Source organism: Stegostoma tigrinum, chromosome 1, assembly GCF_030684315.1.
Source record: "Stegostoma tigrinum isolate sSteTig4 chromosome 1, sSteTig4.hap1, whole genome shotgun sequence".
Taxonomy (NCBI): Eukaryota; Metazoa; Chordata; class Chondrichthyes; order Orectolobiformes; family Stegostomatidae; genus Stegostoma; species Stegostoma tigrinum.
In genome coordinates, this window is record NC_081354.1 from 989,174 (window position 1) to 1,009,237 (window position 20,064).

Sequence of the window (20,064 nt, forward strand, 5' to 3'; positions counted from 1 at the left end):
TTTGAAAAGAGTGGTTATTCCTTGCAAAATAACCAGAATCAATACTTTTATTAGATATAGTGTCCAATGAAATACCTTTTTTATTCAGCAAACCAGCAATGAAGAATGCGCAGTTGAAACGGAAAATGGAAGCCAGCAATATCAGGAAAATTTGAATTTGCAATTTCCACAATCAGGACAATATTATATTCCTTTAATGAAATATAACATTTCCATGAAAGGAATTAAAGAGATGTTAATGATAGCAGGTTAAGAAGAAATTAGGGTAAAGATTTAGAAGACAAAATGTCAATTATGTTAAAATTACTTAGGCAATTTTCTCATCCATCTTCTAAAAGATTAAAACTTTTTGTAAAGGATGCATGATTAAGGATGGACAGTACAATAAGTTCATAAAAGAGATGTGATAGATGTGAGATTTGTAAGAAATACAAAGAACACCATCATAGCTGATAATAAATCTGCCCTTATCAAGAGATTTCAGTCAGCCATGGATTTAAAGAAGGGGAAATGGGATAAAGAAAAAAAAATTTTCAATTCACATTAATGTCAAGAAAATAACTATGGATAAGTGAATGGAAAAGCGGACGGGTACTGGACTTGCATAACTGGCAAAATTTCTCAATGATAATGGTGGGGAGACAGAGTCTGCGAATGATGAATTTGGAGATATATGGGTTAATATAAATGTAACGGTTATGAATATGGCATCAGATTTTAGCAATGGGTTACATGAAAGGAACCATGCAGTAATAGACAAAATAGTTCATAAGATTTTGTTAGATCAGCAAAACCTTAAATTATCACCTCCACTAGTGTGGGCTGCTCATGCTAGGAATTCATTGCAGATGGTTGGAAGATATTTTTCACAGCAGATAGTTTTAGCAAGAACCCTAAAGTTACATCAATAATAAATGTTCAGCTCCTATCTTGGGAAGAGACTGCAATTGATTTTACTTTTTCGGAGTATTTGAATGTACATGTATGCATAGAGGTGCCAGCAGGGACACAACGAGCTCCAACAGAATAGTGGGTATGAATTGAAAAGATGTCCTTTAATGGAACTTATGAGGCTGAAGCAAGGCTGGTGACACAAGGTTTTGAAGAAAAATGAAGGATCAGGATACTAGGGTAGATTCACTGATAGGATAAAAAATAAATTTTTGGCTTAGTAGTTATGAATGCTTGGGAGAGTGATCAATCTATTAAAGCTACAGGGACAACAACTTAAGAGGGAAGTGTTTCTTTATCTCTTAAAAAGGCACATTTGCAATGAGGCACTTTGTAAGTTAAATCAAAGTGCACATGAATGATGCTTCTAGAGTTTGTTGCTTCTCAGAAAGGTATGTTTTATTAAAATTGGGTTATCTTCAGTTAAAAGAAGGCCCTGCCATGTTTTACTGGCATTATAAAGGACAGCTTTCAAGCATTTTTATGCTGCATTTACATGATGTTTTATGGAGTAAGAGCAGTGAATTCAAAAACATTGTCATGAATGGAATTAAAGCAGAATTCAAAATTAGAAGTCAGATACTGGAATGGAAATGCAGCAACATAGATCAATGTCATTTTTCAACAGCAATCTTATTTGGAAAATGTTTAGCCATTGCTATTTGTCAAAATAGGGTTTCACGAAAAGATACAGTAGCTTCCAAAGCCGAAGTGGAGGAATTGTGAAGGGTCATTGGACAGATATATTAGCTGGCACTTAAATAAGGCAAGATGCTAATTTTAAAGTATTAGAGTTGAGTAAAACTATGAGAACTCCCAAGGCAGAAGATATCATTTAGGCAACAATCCATTGAAAAAATTAAAAATGGAACATAGTGTTTTAAACATTCTATTAATGGGAGATGCCAGGAGCACAAAACTTGCTTTTAGTGATGTTCCTTAAGCAAATCTCTGTGATTGGTTTCCACATGCAGAAAGGTTCAAAATCTTTCTTGTAGGAAAGGGAGGTAAATGTTACACTTTAGCTTGGGAAGCTAAAAAGATTGGAAAAGAGTAAAAAGTACATTAATGGTACAGGCTTTAACTCTTGGTGAGGTGGTAGAAATTGTATTTTCCTTATCAAAAATATTGAAAGAAAATCAAATAGGGATTCAGCAACAATACCCAATGAGCGCTGTATCGATAATAAATCACTGCGGAATAATGTAAACTCAACATTGAGAAAAAGGCTGAGGATCAGTATAGCAAATGGTGAAGAATGGAGAAATGTCCAAATTGAAATAGGTGAAAAACAACAGTCAGTGATCTGGTTATTTTACTAAGAAAGCAACAATTTCAGAGAAACTGTTGGGCATACCAGAAAAGGTCACTTGGAATTTTAATATGCAAAGAAAAAAAATGGGAATATAACCTTTTCTGAAGAAAGATCCAGATCCAAGAACATCAGCTTTCCTGCTCCATTGATGCTGCTTGGCCTGCTGTGTTCATCCAGCTCTACACCTTGTTATCTCAGATTCTCCAGCATCTGCAGTTCTTGCTATCTCTGAATATAATCTGTCATCATTTTGGTGTTTTTTTTCCTATTCTTATAGATTGAATTATCTAAGAAGAAAAAGTATATCTGTTATCGTCTAAAATAAATCAAAGAACTGCAGATGCTGAAGATCTGAAACAAAAACATAAATTATTGGAGAAACTCAGCAGGTTTGACAGCATATACTAATAAATGCAGTTAACGTTACAAGTTCAGTGAGGAAGGGACTCAATGAGGAAGGGACCAAAACAACTCTGCTTTCTCTCCATTGATGCTGTCTGACCTGCTGAATTTCTCCAGTAGCTTTAGGTACTGTTATAATCTAGGATTGCCTGAGACCTAATAAAATGAGAAGTAATGCATATACAAATGAAGAGCTAATTAATTGATTGTATAAATGTAGGGAGCTAGTAATCACTGGGCTGCGGGCTTTGTGGGAACGTGGTTAACTGAAAAGGCGCTCTCATATAAAAGTGAGGACTTGGAGTTCTTTTTAATTACACTAGCTTTTGGAAAATGAGACTGTCTCTCTCCGTTGTGAGATTGATGTGAAAGTGCCGGTGTTGGACTGAGGCGGACAAGACCAGAAGTCACAGACACCAGGTTATAGTCTGACAGGTTTATTTGAAAACACATACTTTCAGGGTTCACCTGACGAAGGGGCTGCCCTCCGAAAGCTTGCGATTTCAAGTAAACCTGTTGGACTATAACCTGGTGTCTGTAACTTGTGACATAGTGAGAATGGGGGAAGATTCCTGTTTTCTGACTGTCTCCCTCCAGTGTGACAATCGGAGAGTTTTTTTCCCCCAATCTCAGTAGCATTGGTTGGGGAATGATCCTGCCTGCTTTGTGATGTGAGTAATCCGGAGACTAATCTGAGCTCTGAATGCTGAGGAATAACTGATGGCTGCGATACCTGTTTTCTACTCCGTCTCCGCGATTTCGTGCATATGTACTGTCACTTTCGGAAGATTTTTTATTGAATGGGAGAGTAGTAGATGAGAAGCTGCCTGCGGTGTTACTGTTGCTGACATATAGTTAGGAATTATCGGAAGTTCATACTTTCCCTTTCTGTCCATACTTTCCGGGCTTACCTCCGGGCTTCTGGCCGTTCAGGGTCAATCCTGCACGGTCTCATATAACTGCAGTTCCTCCCCCGGACAGCAATTACTTTCCACTCTGTTGTGCCAAATTGCTATCGCGTTTGCTAATTTCTCATCCGCGGGGACTGATTAATTGAAAGGGCTCCGTGCCACTGGTTTGCCGGTGGAAACTCCGAAACTATCTCGAAAGAAAATTGCTGGGTGAAATTATTTGCTGACTGGAAGGAAATGATTCTGTATAGGGTACTTTCAGGTTCAAGATTCTGGGTCAATGTGGAAATAGCTTTCCTTGTGGCTAGTGTACAGGACAGTAGTGTGTGTGTACAGGACAATGCCCTGTGTGTACAGGACTGTGCTGTGTGTGTGTACAGGACAGTACTGGGTGTGTGTACAGGACAGTGCTGGGTGTGTGTAGAGGACAGTACTGGGTGTGTGTACAGGACAGCGCTGTGTGTATGTACAGGACAGTGCTGTGTGTGTACAGGACAGTGCTGTGTGTATGTACAGGACAGTACTGGGTGTGTGTACAGGACAGTACTGGGTGTGTGTACAGGACAGTGCTGGGTGTGTGTAGAGGACAGTACTGGGTGTGTGTACAGGACAGTGCTGGGTGTGTGTACAGGCCAGTGCTGGATGTGTGTACAGGACAGTGCTGTGTGTGTACAGGACAGTACTGGATGTGTGTACAGGACAGTGCTCTGTGTGTGTACAGGACAGTGCTCTGTGTGTGTACAGGACAGTGCTGTATGCATACAGGACAATGCCCAGTGTGTGCAGGACAGTGTTGTGTGCGTATGCAGGGCAGTGCTGTGTGCGTGTGCAGGACAGTGCTGTGTGCGTGTGCAGGACAGTGCTGTGTGCGTGTGCAGGGCAGTGCTGTGTGTACAGGATAGTGCTCTGTGTGTGTACAAGATATTGCTGTGTGTGCATATACAGGCCAGCGCTATGTGTGTACAGGGCAGTGCCATGTGTGTACAGGACCATGCTGTGAGTGTACAAGCCTGTGCTGTGCGTGTACAGAACCGTGTTGTGTGTGTATATACAGGGCAGTGTGTGTACAGGACAGTGTGTATCCTGTGCACTGTGCGTGTGTGTGCGCGCTGATCACTTGCCTGTTGTAACACGGGCAGCACTGTGAGAGAACACTGCTGACTTTCAATAAACTCAAGGTCGCCGTGGGTCGCATTAAACACCGCGGCCACTAAACCCGCATCGCGTTTTGCTAGTTCCCACAGCCTATCCCGTTTTACTGCCTACAGAGAGAGAGCCTGGCTCTCTGTCTCTGTCTCTCTCTCCGTTCCCTCTCTGGTTCCGGATTCTGTCAAATGGCAAACCGCCTCTCTCAGCTGTTCACAATAAACCCATTTCCTTATCGCAATCTGTGCCCCCGGGTTGGCGGGGATCACCTTCAGGAAGGTGCCCCCTGAATTCCGACACACAGTCACGGTGCATGTTGCGGGAACTCTGAGCCAGGCTCCTGAACCGAATGCCCAGGAAACGGAGATTCCAGCCGCACTGTAGTCCGAATCTCCCCCCCTCACTAACACATCAAACTGGCAACACCATGCTCCTGGCCCTTTCCTCGGCAGCAAATGCTCCTGTAGCTGAGCTAGCGATACAGAGGAGGTTGGAATTGCTTACCGGCTCCTGCTGGTTACCAGGCTGACAGAGACTGAGAAAGAGAGTGTGTGTGAGAAGGTGCTGAACGAACAGCTCCAGCTCGGGCTCCAGCACGTCCCCTTCCTCAGCAGCACTAACACATTCCAGCTCTGCACTCTCTCTAAAAATAGCTCCCCCACCCCCCCGCTCCATCCCTCCCTCCCTGCGCCAATCCGCACACACACATCTCCCTACTCAGCAAATTCATCCCCCCACTCCACATCCATTACTGCCTGCTGTTCCCTTAGGAGATAGTCTCCTCGCTATTCCATCTGCAACCAGGCCAGCCAGCTCCCCCCACCGCATCACCATCCCACGGCCCCCTCTCTCCTCCCCTCTCTCTCTCCCTCCCTCCCCTCTCTCACTCCCCTCTCTCTCTCTCCCTCCCTCCCCTCTCTCAGTCCCCTCTCTCTCCCACCCCAACACACCCTCTCTCACTCCCCTCTCTCCCCCACACCGCGCCCTCTCTCACTCCCCTCTCTCTCCCACCCACCACCCCCTCTCTCACTCCCCTCTCTCTCCCGCCCCACCGCCCCCCCTCAGTCCCCTCTCTCTCCCCCACACAGCCGCCTCTCTCACTCCCCTCTCTCTCCCACTCACCGTCCCCTCTCTCACTCCCCTCTCTCTCCCACCCCACCGCCCCCTCTCTCACTCCCCTCTCTCTGCCACCCCACCGTCCCCTCTCACTCCCATCTCTCTCCCACGCACCGCCCCCTCTCTCACTCCCCTCTCTCTCCCGCCCCACCGCCCCGTCTCGCACTCCCCTCTCTCTCTCACCCCACCGCTCCCTCTCTCATTCCCCTCTCTCTCCCACCCCACCGCCCTCTCTCACTTCCCTCTCTCTCTCTCCCTCCCTCCCCTCTCTCCCACCCCACCGCCCCATCTCTCCCTCCCCTCTCTCTCCCACCCCACCGCCCCCCCCCTCACTCCCCTCTCTCTCCCACCCCGTCGCCCCTTCTCACTCCCCTCTCTCTCTCACCCCACCGCTCCCTCTCTCATTCCCCTCTCTCTCCCACCCCACCGCCCTCTCTCACTTCCCTCTCTCTCTCTCCCTCCCTCCCCTCTCTCCCACCCCACCGCCCCATCTCTCACTTCCCTCTCTCTCCCACCCCACCGCGCCCGGTCTCTCACTCCCCTCTCTCTCCCACCCCACCGCGCTCTCTCACTCCCATCTCTCTCCCACCCACCGCGCCCTCTCTCACTCCCCTCTCTCTCCCACCCCTCTCCCTCCCTCCCCTCTCTCCCACCTCACCGCGCCCTCTCTCACTCCTCTCTCTCTCCCCCCCCACTCTCCTCTCGCCATCACTTCCCTCTCCCTCCCCCTCTCCCACTCCCCTCTCTCCACCCCCCACTGCCCCGTCTCACTCCCCTCTCTCTCTCACCCACCGCCCCGTGTCTCACTCCCCTCTCTCTCCCCCCCACTGCCCCGTCTCTCACTCCTCTCTCTCTCTCTCACCCCCTCACTCTCCCTCCCCTCTCCCTCCCTCTCCTCTCTCTCCCCCCCACCGCCCCGTCTCTCACTCCCCTCTCTCTCTCCCTCCCACCCCTCTCCCTTCCTCCCCTCTCTCTACCCCCACCGCCCCGTGTCTCATTCCTCTCTCTCTCCCCCCCCACTTCCCTCTCTCTCTCTCTCCCTCACTCCCCTCTCCCTCCCACCCCACTCCCTCCCGTCCCTCTCTCTCCCCCCCACCACCCCGTCTCTCACTCACCCCTCTCTCTCTCCATCCCTCTCTCTTCTTTTTCCACGCCCCCCTACCGCCCCGTCTCTCATTTCCCTCTCTCTCTCCCTCCCTCTCTCCCTCCTCCTTGTCTCTCCCTTCTTCCCGCAAATCCCCCTCACCTTCTCCCCCTCTCCTCTCTCCTCCCATCCCTCTCTCCCCCCTCTCCCCTACCCTCTCTCCCTCTCTCCTGTTACCCTCTCTCCCCCCTCTCCCTTACCATCTCTCTCTCCCTCTCTCTTGTTAACCTCTCTCCCCCCTCCCTTACCCTCTCTCTCTCCCTCTCTCCTGTTACCCTCTCTCCCCCCTCCCTCTCTCTCTCCCTCTCTCCTGTTACCCTCTCCCCCTCTCCCTCCCTCTCTCTCTCCCTCTCTCCTGTTACCCTCTCTCCCCCCTCTCCCTTACCATCTCTCTCTCCCTCTCTCCTATTACCCTCTCTCCCCCCTCCCTTACCCTCTCTCTCTCCCTCTCTCCTATTACCCTCTCTCCCCCTCTCCCTTACCCTCTCTCTCTCCCTCTCTCCTGTTACCCTCTCCCCCTCTCCCTCCCTCTCTCCTGTTACCCTCTCCCCCCCTCCCTCCCTCTCTCTCTCCCTCTCTCCTGTTACCCTCTCTCCCCCTCTCCCTCCCACTCTCTCTCCCTCTCCCCAGCCGGTGAGGTTTCCCTCTGATTGCGGGCACTGTGGTGAGAGGGACCTGCTCTGAAGTTTCTTGGGATCACAGTCATTCCCAGGCGGTCAGACAGTGCCCAGGGATAACCCTCCAGTGTCCTGCTCTGTGGCTAACCGGGAGGGAACAGGCTTTGGGACGGTACCGAGCACTGACAGCAGCCGGGGACCAGCTTCACAGTCACACCAGCCCCGACCCCCGGGGTGTGTGTTGGCGGGGGGGGTGGGGGAACGGTGCCCAGGACCACGCTGCAACCGAGAGCCAAGGAGCAGGCAGTGAGCAGGCTGAGATTAACTGGATGTGCGGGGGGAACACAGCCCAGGGCGCGGGGTGGGGGGGTGGGGGCAGAGCCCGGGATTTGGGGGTGGAGGGAGAGCCCGGGAAGCAGGAGGTTGGGGAGCGACAAAGCCCGGGAAAGGGGCACTGGGCTGGGAGCAGCCCCAGTGTGTGTGTCACTATCCCACCATCCCATTGCCCCAGTGCATGTGTGTGTGTGACTGATTATCCCACCATCCCAGCAGGAGCCCATGTGTGTGTGTGTGTGTGTGTGACTGACTATCCCACCATCCCAGTAGGAGCCCCTGTGTGTGTGTCTGACTATCCCACCATCCCAGCAGGAGAGCCACAGCACCCGCAAACCTACAGAAACAAACAATAAATGAAACCCCAGCACGTCCCTACAGCTGGAAGTCCCAAATACCATGCACTACCTCAGGCTGCTCACTGCCTTCTCCCAGCAACAGAGATGCGATGGAAACTTGCTTCCGGCCCGAATGGGGAAGCAACCGGAAGGTCTGAAATCACCTGGTGCCTGGATCCAACAAATTGCTCCAGTTTACTGTCACATAGAAACAGCAAACCCCAGGAGACAGGGGCAGGGGGTGGCTGATGCTCGCAACTGAGCTCCTGTCAGGCCTAACAGTGCTGCTGTGCAGGTTCTCTCTCCTGGTTACAGTCCTGCCTGCTGGCGGTTACAGTCCTGCCTGCTGGAGGTGATGGTCCTGCCTGCTGGAGGTAACAGTCCTGCCTGCTGGGGGTAATGGTCCTGCCTGCTGGGAGTAACAGTCCTGCCTGATGGGGGTGATATTCCTGCCTGCTGGAGGGGTAACAGTCCTGCCTGCTGGAGGTGATGGTCCTGCCTGCTGGGGATAATGGTCCTGCCTGCTGGGGGTGATATTCCTGCCTGCTGGAGGGGTAACAGTCCTGCCTGTTGGAGATGATGGTCCAGCCTGCTGGGGTAACAGTGCTGCCTGCTGGGGGTAACAGTGCTGCCTGCTGGGGGTAACAGTCTAGCCTGCTGTGTGTGATGGTTGTGCCTGCTGGGCTGTTGGTGTTCTGTGTTGAGGGTGATAGTGTTGCCAGCAGCTCGTGAGGAAGATACCTTATCATTTCCTGCTCTGAATCTAGCGAGATTGGAGCCTGAGGATGAGGCAGACTGTGACTGAAGAGGAAACTGCGCTATAACAAGAGAGAGAGGCTGGCCAAGTGCCTCCATGCCACTCTGGCTCTCACTCACTCTGCATATAGCGCCAGGGCTGAACTAAAACAAGGTCAGTGTTAGATTAAAGAGAGAATTCCACCTCACACTGGGAGCAAAAACCAACATGGTTTGAACAGTCTGGATTATATTGACCATAAAATTTTAAATGTGTGCCCAGATCAGTGTAAACAGTAGGAAAATACTGAAACTCCAGGTTAGCGCAGGATGCTGAGCAGGAGAACAGCAATACCACATCCTGCATCAGTGAGGATTTGGGAGATCAGGCGAATGGCAGAAATAAGGAGACCATGGAATATCAGGTTAACGGATAATTGCACTCAGGTCAAAAACAGAAATCGCTGGAGAAACTCAGCAGTTCTGGCAGCAGTTGTGGGGAGAAAGCAGAGTTAATATTTTGGGTCCAGTGACCTTTCCTCAGAGCAGTGTGCCAGGGTAATTAAAGGCTACTGGACAGTGAAGGTGTCATGGTAATGGCAGTTCTCAGCTGTGTTCCTGAAATTCCAGCTTAGGATAGTTCACTCACTGAGTTATTTGAAACCAGAGAACTCAATGCCACCCATCTCCCCGGTTTCCTTTCCAGCCGCACCTCCTCCCTTCCATTCCACCTACTGATCCTCCCTTCCCACTGACCAACCAGGTTCATACCTACCACCAGTGCCCACCTATCACAACCCAATCTGCTACCCCCACCCCACATCCAGTCCTGGAGAAGGGTTATACCCGAAACATTGACTCCTCATGTCCTTCAGATGCTGCCTGGCGTGATGAGTAGTGAATTTGGGGTCAGTTTAATTGTTACCCAGGAGTTAGAATTTATTTTTAATTCTCTAACATTTCCTGGATAACTATTATTTCAATTGGGGGGGTACTGCTCCAATCTCTCCAACGTCATTGGATTATTTTCAAAGGTCACGGATGCCGAGGTTTTGTTCAGCAGGAACTTCAATTTCTGGGACCTTAATGCCTTAATGGCTACAGCCTGGTGGCTCTGACATCGATCATTATGAAATACTTTGAGAGGTTAGTCATGGAACACATCAATTCCAGCCTCCCCGACTGCCTTTATCCACTACAGTTCACCTACTGTTGCATTAGGTCCATAGCAGACACCATCTCCCTGACCCTACACATGTGCCTGGAACATCAGGATACTCAGCCTCTTACTATATTCCTTACAAACTCATGACTGTGTATCTAAATTCCACTCAAACTCCATTTATAAATTTGCTGATGACACAAAATAGTGTGTCATTTCTTAAACAATGGTGGGTCAGAGTACAGGAAAGAGATAGAAAGCTTAGTGGTATGAAGCAAAGACAACATTCTCTCCCTCGATGTCAGCAAAATGAAGGAACTTGTCACTGACTTCAGGGAACAGAGTAGAGGACATGCCCCTGTCTGTATCAATGGTGCTGAGTTGGAACTGGTCTAGACTTTTGAGTTCCTGATAGTAAATATCACCAACAATCTATTCTGTAACAACGTTACAATCACGCAAGCATACCAACACCTCTACTCAGGAGGCGAAGGAAATTCAGCATGTCCACATTGACTCTTACCAATTTTTATAGTTGCATCATGGAAAGCATCCTATTGGGATGCATCACAGCTAGTTTTAACAACTGCTCTGCCAAGACTACAAGAAATTACAGAGAGTTATGAACATGGCCCAGTCCATCACAGAAACCAACCTTCTATCCATTGACCACATCTACACTTCTTGCTGCCTCAGGAAAGCAGCCATGACCCATCCCACATTGGTTATATTCTCTTCTACCGTCTTCTATCAGGCTGAGGATACAAAAGTTTGAAAACACACATTAACAGATTCAAGAATAGTTTCTTCTCCACTATCATCCGACTTTTGAATGGACCTCTCGTACTTTAAAAGTTGATCTTTCTCTGCACCTTCTCTGTAGCTGTAACACTATATTCTGCATTCTGTTCTATTACCCTGATGTACTTATGTAAGGTATGATAAGCCTGGATAGCACTCAAAACAATACTTTTCACTGTATCTCAGTACATGTGACAATAATAAATCAAAATCAAATCAGGTAATGCTTTGAGGACCTGAGTTCAAATACATTCATAGCAAATGGTGGAATTTGAATCCAAGAAAATCTGGAATTAAGACCATAAAACCAGTTGATTTTCATTTTTTAAAAGATCAACTGGTGAACTAAGATAATAAAGTGTGAAGCTGGATGAACACAGCAGGCCAAGCAGCATCTCAGGAGAGATGTTGCTTGGCCTGCTGTGTTCATCCAGCTTCACACTTTATTATCTTGGATTCTCCAGCATCTGCAGTTCCCATTATATCTGGTGAACTAATATGCTTTCGGGAAGGAAGCCCACGTAACTCCAGACTCATCAGCAATGCGTTTGATTCTTAACTGCCTTTTGAAATGGCCAAGCAAGTCACAAAACAGTCTCAAAGAAATAAAACTGGATTGACTACTTGGCAGCAACCTAGGCCCAAGAAATGACAATGGTAACAGCAATCCACTTGGTTCCACAAAGTCCTTCTCACCAACATTTTTATTCATTAAGGGGAATGGGACACAATGCCTGGACCAGTATTTATTACTCACAATAACTGCCTTTAAGAAGGTAATCATGAGCTGCCTTCTTGAACCACTGCAGTCCATTTGGTGTCAGTGTTAGTACACCCACTGTACTGGTAGGCAGGGAATTCCATGATTTTGACACGGTCTTAGCGAAAGATCAGTGATATAGTACCAGGAACCTACTGCCAAACTTGGGAGAGCTAGCTTGTAAAGGTAGTCAAGCAACAGGCTGACACAGGCATACTCATAGAACCATAACTTACAGACTTTGCCCCAGACACCACCATCATCATCTCTGGGTATGTCCTGTACCACTGCAGGGCAGATTCAGTAGTAAAAGGTCAGGAAAGAGGTTGACCTGGGTGCTCAACATTGACTCAGAACCCCATAAAGTCTCATAGCATCAGGTCAAATATGAGCAAGGAATTCTCCTGCTGATTATCGGATCACCCACCCTCAGCTGATGAATCAGTGTTTCTCCAAGGCTGGTATGGTAGCCCCACTGCTGATTGAGGCGGTCAAGTCCCACAGGACAGAGCTGCTAGACTGGGCCTTCAGCAGGTGGTGAGGGAACTAACAAGAGGAAAAAACATACTTGAACCTATCCTCACCATCTACCTCAACCCCATCTTCTCTTGACAGTACTGTTATGAATAACAACCTCACAGTGCATTTCTGAATGGAATAGATTTCAAATGGACATAAGTGAAGTGCTGTTGGCCATTAACAGCAGCAGATTTTTACGCAGACTCAGCTGTAGACTCATGGCCCAGCATATCATCCATTCCACCATTAACAGCAAGCCAGGGGATAAACACTGAAACAAAGCAAAAACAAAGTTGCTGGAGATGCTCAGCAGGTCTGACAGCATCTGTGAAGGAAAAAACAGAGTTAATGTTTCGGGTGTGGGTTCTAAGGAAGGGTCACCGGACCTGAAACGTTAACTCTGTTTTTTCCTTCACAGATGCAGTCAGACCTTCTGAGCTTCTCCAGCAACTTTGTTTTTGTACCTGATTCACATCATCCACAGTTCTTTCTGTTTTTATTTGATAAACACTGAAAAGTGCAGGAGGATATTGCAGAACCAGCACCAGGAATATCACATCAAAGATTATTGTCAAAGAAAACAGCTCATGGAATGAGGGAAGCTAATTTGCAGAAGACTGGCTGGCTAACAGGAAGCAGACAGTAGATGTAAATAAGATAACAAGGTGTAGAGCTGGATGAACACAGCAGGCCAAGAAGCATCTTAGGAGCAAATGTGTCCTTTCCAGGAGGCTTTGCTGAAATCCATATACACCACATCAACCGGTTTACTCCCAGCTACCTGTTTGATCACCTTCTCAAGCTCAATAAGATTTGTGAGGCATGACCTTCCCTTCACAAAACCGTGCTGACTATCCCTAATCAATTTATTCTTTTTTAGATGATTATAAATCCTATCCTTATAACCTTTTCCAACACTTTACCAACAACTGAGGTAAGGCTCACTAGTCTATAATTACCAGGGTTGTCTCTACTCCCCTTCTTGAACAGGGGAACCACATTTGCTATCCTCCAGTCGTCTGGCAATATTCCTGTAGACAATGACGAGTTAAAGATCAATGCCAAAGGCTCGGCAATCTCCTCCCTGGCTTCCCAGAGGATCCTAGGATAAATCACATCTGGCCCGGGGACTTATCTATCTTCACCCTCTGTAGGATTTCTAATACCTCTTCCTTGTGAACCTCAATCCCACCTAGTCTAGTAGCCTGTATCTCAGTAATCTCCTCGACAACATTGTCGTTTTCTAGAGCGAATACTGTTGAAAAATATTCATTTAGTGCTTCCCCTATCTCCTCTGACTCCACACACAACTTAGCACTACTATCCTTGATTGGCCCTAATCTTACTTTCGTCATTCTTTTATTCCTTAAATACCTATAGAAAGCCTTAGGGTTTACCCTGATCCTATCCACCAACAACTTCTCATGTCTCCTCCTGGCTCTTCTGAGCTCTCTCTTTAGGTCTTTCCTGGCTACCTCCTAGCCCTCAAGTGCCCTAACTGAGCCTTCACATCTCATCCCAACATAAGCCTTCTTCTTCCTCAGGGAAGGTCGTGCCTCACAAACCTTATTGAGTTCCTTGAGAAGGTGACCAAACAGTTAGATGAGAGTAAACAGGTTGATGTGGTGTATATGGATTTCAGCAAGGCGTTCGATAAGGTTCCCCACATTAGGTTATTGTACAAAATGCTGAGGAATGGAATTGTGGGAGATATAGCAGTTTTTAGCTATTAATAGAGGGATCGAGTTCCAGAACCAAGAGGTTATACTGCAGCTGTACAAAACTCTGGTGTGGCCGTACTTGGAGTATTGCATACAGTTCTGGTCACCGCATTACAAGAAGGATGTGGAAGCTTTGGAAAGGGTGCAGAGGAGATTTACTAGGATGCCTGGTATGGAGGGAAGGTCTTACGAGGAAAGCCTGAGGGACTTGAGGCTGTTTTCATTAGAGAGAAGAAGGTTGAGAGGTGACTTAATTGAAACATATAAGATAATCAGAGGGCTAGATAGGGTGGATAGGGAGACCCTTTTTCCTAGGATGGTGACGGTGAGCACGAGGGGGCATAGCTTTAAATTGAGGGGTGAAAGATATAGGACAGATGGCAGAGGTGGTTTCTTTACTCAGAGAGAAGTAAGGGAATGGAATGCTTTGCCTGCAACGGTAGTAGATTCGCCAACTTTAGGTACATTTAAGTCATCATTGGATAAGCATATGGACGTATATGGAGTAGTGTAGGTTAGATGGGCTTCAGATCGGTATGATAGGTCAGCTCAACATTGAGGGCCGAAGGGCCTGTACTGTGCTGTTATGTTCTATGTTCTATAGGTGGAGAGGAGACTACAGGTGGGGAGGGGATAGGTCAGTCCGGGGAGGACAGACAGGTCAAGGAGGCGGGATGAGGTTGTTAGGTGGGAAATGGGGTGCAGCTTGAGGTGGGAGGAGGGGATGGGTGAGAGGAAGAACAGGTTAGGGAGGCAGGGACGAGCTGGGCTGGTTTTGGGATGCAGTGGGGGGAGGGGACAAGCTGGGCTGGTTCACACTTTGTTATCAAAAAGATTAAATCCAGTAGACTCATTCGGTGAACCCCATTTGACAAAGAAAAGAAATTCAAGTTCTTTGTCTCGATCACGAGGATATTTAAGATATAAAACCATGACAATTGTCTTGAGGATTTGCTGGTATGTTTTAAAGCCCCTTGATTCTGTGGGTGATGTGTTATACACAAGCAGCTTATTGTTTCCTGAAGTTATAAACATGAAATTGGAAACTTCATCTGACTGGATCTCTTGGTAATTCATAGTGAATGATGAGCTGGGTTAATTTCCCTACCTCTACCTTAGCAGTGGCTACTCATAAAGAGTCAGTTAGCTCAGTTGGCTGGATGGCAGATTTGTGAATGACACCCACAAAATGGGGTTCAAATCCTGTACTGTCTGAAGTTAGCATGAAGGACTCTCCTTCTCAACCTCTTCCTTCACCTGATGTGTGGTGATTCTCAGGTTAAACCACCGCCAGTTGTCTATCTGTAACGACAGAGCAGATCTATTGTCCCCTGGGTCTGTGGTGACTTGAATTATTTTTGGGAGGGTGTGGCCTCTGGGGTCAAGTAGCCACATCTGTTATAGTGAGAATATACTCCTGCTTTTGTTTTCAGTAAAGGTGCCAGTGAAAATGTTTTCTAATACGTATTTAGATATGCTGGATTCCAACATGACTTGCCCCAGGAAATTCATGCATTATCCCTAAAATTTCTCGACATTATTTGGCAGTACCACTATGCGTGAAATCACCATCTACTCTTTGTTCACATGTCTATTCTCTTCTTAAAAATTCATTCAGGGACTATGGCCATTGTTGACAAGGAAAACATTTATTGCCTACTCCTAATCATCCTTCAAAAAAAAGCAAAAGAACTGTTCTGAGGAAGAGTCACCGGACCCGAAATGTTAACTCTGTTTTCTCCTAATCATCCTTTAATAGGTAACAGGGAGCTGCTTTCTTGAATCTATTTAGTTCAGGTAAACCAATAATGCTGCTAGGAAGTTCCAGGGTCTTGACCAAGTGACAATGAAGGAATGGTGATATATTTTCAAGTCAGGATAGTGAGTGGCTTAGAGAGGAATTTCAGTGATGGCGTTCTCATGTAACTGCTGGCCTTGTCCATCTAGATGGTAGTGGTTATGGGTTTGGAAGGTGCTGTCACAGGAACTCTGGTAAAGTTCTGCAGTGCGTCTTTTGAATGGTATACACTGCTGCAAGTTTGGACCAATGGTGGAGGCAGTGAATGTGGATTTAGTGCAAATAAAGTACAAAGTTTTGTTCTTGGTGTTGTCAATTGTTTTATTGGAGTTTACCTAGGAAAGTGGGCAGTATTCCATCGCAGTCCTGACTTGTGCCTTGTTTATAGTGGTGCACTTTAGGGAGTCAGGAAGTGAGTTACTTGCTGCAGGATACCTAGCCTCCTACCTGTGCTTGTAGGCATGATACTTATATAGCTGGTTCTGTTACTGGTCAAAGGTAAGCTACAGGATGTTGATAGTGGGGATAATGTGATTGAATGTCAAGGAGTGATGGTTAAATTTTCCCTTTTGGAGATGGTCATTGTCTGGCATGTATGGCATGATGAAGGCTCTAGGCCCAAAACGTCAGCTTTTGTGCTCCTGAGATGCTGCTTGGCCTGCTGTGTTCATCCAGCTTCACACTTTGTTATCTTATATGGCATGAATATTGTTTGCCATTTGAAAGCCCAAGCCTGGAAACTGCCCAGGTCTTTCTGGAAAATCTCAGCAGGTCTGGTAGCATCTGTGGAGAAAAATCCAAGTTAATGTTTTGAGATAACAAAGAGTGGAGCTGGACGAAAACAGCAGGCCAAGCAGCATTTTAGGAGCACAAAAGCTAACGTTTTGGGCCTAGACCCTTCATCAGAAAAGCTTCATCTGAAAATGTTTTGAGTCTGGTGACTGTTCTTCGGAACTGATGGTAGCTAGGAGAAACTTGCTTCTTTATGCAGAAGGTAGGGATGAGTGAGGGGGTAGGAATAAACAATAAGTGGAGATCGAGCCCAATGAGAGAGAACAGTTGGACAGACAAAGGAGTGGATAATGGTCAGCCCGGGAGAATGAATAGCTGCTAATGGGGACTATTACTGGCTGATAATGGGTTGTGTGTAGTAGCAGACCACGTGATAACAAGGCCTGGTGTGTGGGGGTTATGGTAAGGACATGCGAGAAGATGCCTCAAGCCCTAAAATAGTTGAACTCAAGATTGACTCCAATAGGCTGTAGACTTCTCACATGGAAAATGAGGTGCTGTCCTTCCAGTTTACATTGAGCTTTGCTGCAGCACTGCAAGAAGCCTGACACAGAGACATTGGCCAGGGAGCACAGTGGTGTGTTGAAATGGCACCTTACTTTGATTTGTACTCTCTATCCTTTCTGTCATGGTGTATTTATCTTTTCCTGTATTGTTCTCTTTCACCTTTTCTCTACTCTTTAATCTACCAAATCCTCCCAAAACTTGATCCCTTTTCCACACTATTTAGTTTAAAATTCTGTCTATTTTTTCCAGTTATGTGGCTTGCAGAAACACCAGCTCCGGAGTGTTCAGGTGCACTCTGTCCAAACAGTTCAGATCCCACTTTCTCCAGGACTGTTGCTAGTGCCCTATGAACCGGAACCCACTTCTGCTGCACTGTTTTCATCCCAGTCTACCTACAAATTTGCAAAGAATTAAGAGAAGATCAACAGCTGAACAAAGTAATAATATGATCCCACGCTAGCTGAAGTCACCATGAAAGTCCCACTTTCTCAACTTTGCCTCTCGCCTGAAGTGCAGTGGCCCTCAGGTTAAACCACCGCTGGTCGTGTCTCTCTAATCAGCCAGCAGCCCTATGGTGCTCTGGGACTGTGGTGAATTTAATACATATACCTTTCACACTGTGCTATAGGTCTGTACTTAATAGATTATAATGTCAACTGGAGAGAGATAATGGGAACTGCAGATGCTGGAGAATCCGAGATAACAAGGTGTGGAGCTGGATGAACACAGCAGGCCAAGCAGCATCTTAGGAGCAAAAAAGCTTTTTCTGATGAAGGGTCTAGGCCCAAAACGTCAGCTTTTGGGCTCCTAAGATGCTGCTTGGCCTGCTGTGTTCATCCAGCTCCACACTTTGTTATCAACAATGTCAACTGGATTTAGCTTCACGGACAAAAGCCTTCCTCATACTGTTTCATTGCTTTTGCATTTATAATCAGATTATGATCCTTCATGCTCTCACATAACATTAACATCTTAAATTAGACTGCTATCAATCAGAAATGGGTGATGTCTGCTATCCACATTTTCAGACTGCACCGAAACAAATAAAGTAAAATTATTACAGCATCATTGGATTACAGGACTAAAACTTAAATCACAGCAATCCAGTAATATTGATAAGTGCTAATGATATTATTTAAGATATCCCATTAGTTTACAACTCTTTACGATTTATTTAATGTGTGATCATCTATTTCAAATTGATCTTAAAACCATTACTAATTTCAGTATAGATTTATTCTCTCCACGTGTTAAGCGGCATTGACCTTTGGTCAGAAGTTATGAGGTTAAATCCCATTCCAAAGGGTTGAACACATAATCCAGACTGACACTCCCATTGTAGTGCTGAGGGAAGTGCTGCATTGCCAGGGCTGCAATCATTCCAATGGGAATTTAAATGGGAACTTGTCTGTCCTGTCAAATGGCCACAATTTTAAGGGACAGTAGCATTATTTGCCTGAGGAATGAAGCTAATATTTATTGAATTTAATCATTTATTGTCACGTGCATTCAATGTAAAAATACAGTGAAAAGTGTGTACCTTCACTGTACATACATAGCACCATTCACATTCACTTACAATAAGACAAGCAAATAAAAATAACTTAAGATAGCCCAATTTTTCTTTCCACTGACACAATCCCGCTCCGGGTTTTCCAACCCTCATCATGACTCCACCAGAGTCCTGCTCCGGGCTTTCCAGTACACACCATGCTGCTGACAGCATCCCAATTCGACTGCCTCACTGATCCACTCCCACCGGCTCATTCTTGATCCACCGCCGTCTCTCTGGCTCACTCTCGATCCACCGCCATCTCTCCGACCCACTCTCTCCAGCTCACTCTCGATCCACCGTCGTCTCTCCAGCCTGCTCTCTCCGGCTCACTCTCGATCCACTGCCGTCTCTCCAGCTCACTCTCAATCCATCGCCGTCTCTCCAGCCCACTCTCTCCGGCTCACTCTCGATCCATCGCTGTCTCACTCTCTCTGGTTCACTCTTGCCCCATCGCCGTCTCTCTGACCCGCTGTCTCTGGCTCACTCTCGATCCACCGCCGTCTCTCCAGCCCGCTCTCTCCGGCTCACTCGATCCATCACCGTCTCTCTGGTTCACTCTTGCCCCATCGCCGTCTCTCCAACCCGCTCTGTCCGGCTCACTCTTGATCTACCACCGTCTCTCCGGCCCACTCTCTCCGGCTCACTCTCGATCCACCGCCGTCTCTCCGGCCCGCTCTCTCTGGCTCACTCTCGATCCACCGCCATCTCTCCAGCTCACTCTTGATCCACCGCCGTCTCTCCGGCCCGCTCTCACCTGACCATACTTGATCCACCATCACTGCAGGACACAACCCATGCGTTCAGCTCCCGCCACATGGTTCCTGGTCGCGACCTGGCTCCTTAGGTAGTTAGTTAAAAGATATGGGGAGGGATAGAATTACTACACAGGGAGAGAGAGGAAGGGATAAAGAAAAGGAAAGACAAAGCAAGAAACAGAAAGAGACCTGGCGAGCAGATTGGAGCTCCAAATGGAGCAACTTACCCTGCCACCACCTTGTCGGGAGACTATCTCCTGAAACATAATCTCGAAAACCAATGATAACAAGGTGTGGAGCTGGATGAACACAGCAGGCTAAACAGCATCAGAGGAGCAGGAAGGCTGACATTTCGGGTCAGGCTGGATTCTCCAGCATCTGCAGATCCTATTATCTCTAAAACCAATGAGTTGGTTATTAGCATAATTCTGTTTACTGGTTCTTACCTAGTGCAGTTTGACTTCAGGTTTCCAACTTTGTAATAATACCTTCAAGACTTTTTTAGTTGGCCAGATAGCATTTCAGGATCTCCTGAAATCAAGAACAGCGGATATGAATGCAAGTCTTTCTTGATCTCCTGAGACTCCATTAATTTCATTCTTAATTATTTCTATCCATGACTTGTCTTAACTCTTCTCCATAGAACACTCTTTTCCATCAATGCATGTTTCCACATTTAGACAGCA

The 20,064-nt window shown here is 46.9% G+C and overlaps 1 protein-coding gene across 1 annotated transcript in view; it reads right to left on the reverse strand.

Annotated features, from left to right (window-relative positions):
* LOC125465379 (complexin-1) overlaps positions 1-5,352 on the reverse strand; it is a 185,471-nt gene extending 180,119 nt beyond the window's left edge. Inside the window, exon 1 of the mRNA XM_048559232.1 lies at positions 5,230-5,352. The gene's annotated coding sequence lies outside the window, so the exon portion shown is untranslated. The remainder of the gene's footprint in view (positions 1-5,229) is intronic.
* Positions 5,353-20,064: the final 14,712 nt, after the last annotated feature.